This window comes from Myotis davidii, unplaced genomic scaffold (assembly GCF_000327345.1).
Source record: "Myotis davidii unplaced genomic scaffold, ASM32734v1 scaffold370, whole genome shotgun sequence".
Taxonomy (NCBI): domain Eukaryota; kingdom Metazoa; phylum Chordata; class Mammalia; order Chiroptera; family Vespertilionidae; genus Myotis; species Myotis davidii.
In genome coordinates this window covers 12,345,566-12,346,171 of record NW_006288615.1, presented here as the reverse complement: position 1 = coordinate 12,346,171, position 606 = coordinate 12,345,566, and the positions used below count along the sequence as shown (strand labels likewise).

Sequence of the window (606 nt, the reverse complement as noted above, 5' to 3'; positions counted from 1 at the left end):
TATTAGTCATTGGGATTTGCTATACCTTTAGCTGGTGGTGCCTCCACTTTTTTAGGAACAGGAGTAGGTGCTTCAGGTACTGCTTTCTTAACCACTTGCGGCACTTAAAAGATATTTTATGGACATTTTGAAAAATGACATGCTGTGCACCGAACAACTCCCACGTACCAACCCCTCAAAACATTGATTTTTGTTAAAAAGATATTAGAAGCCTAAATGTTAATTTTAAATATGGAGTGATGACTCTAAAGGTGAATATTACCTGGAAATCCTATATGCAAACATAATATCAATTATACAAAAGACTGTCATAGTCTTCAGAAATCATAGGCTAAGAATCATTCTAAAAAGTGAACACCACAGAAATATTTCCCCCCTCTTAATATTAAAAAATATTAAGGATTGAAAACTATAAGAAAGTATTACAATAGGAGCTGGCTAGAAAAAGGTTAAAGTGCCAATAACAGAAATGCGGTCACTCACTCTAACTGCATTGCAGCTATAGTAGAAAAAGTAGGCGGGAGTAGTGAGGGGAGGAAGGGAAATAAAACTTGTGGTGCCAGTAATAATTAATCTTCAATTTATTATTGATATAAAAAAAGTGTA

At 34.3% G+C, this 606-nt stretch overlaps 1 protein-coding gene across 1 annotated transcript in view; it reads right to left on the bottom strand.

The window, feature by feature from the left end:
• The window catches only part of TTN (titin), a 283,199-nt gene that overhangs the window by 141,767 nt on the left and 140,826 nt on the right, over window positions 1–606 (bottom strand).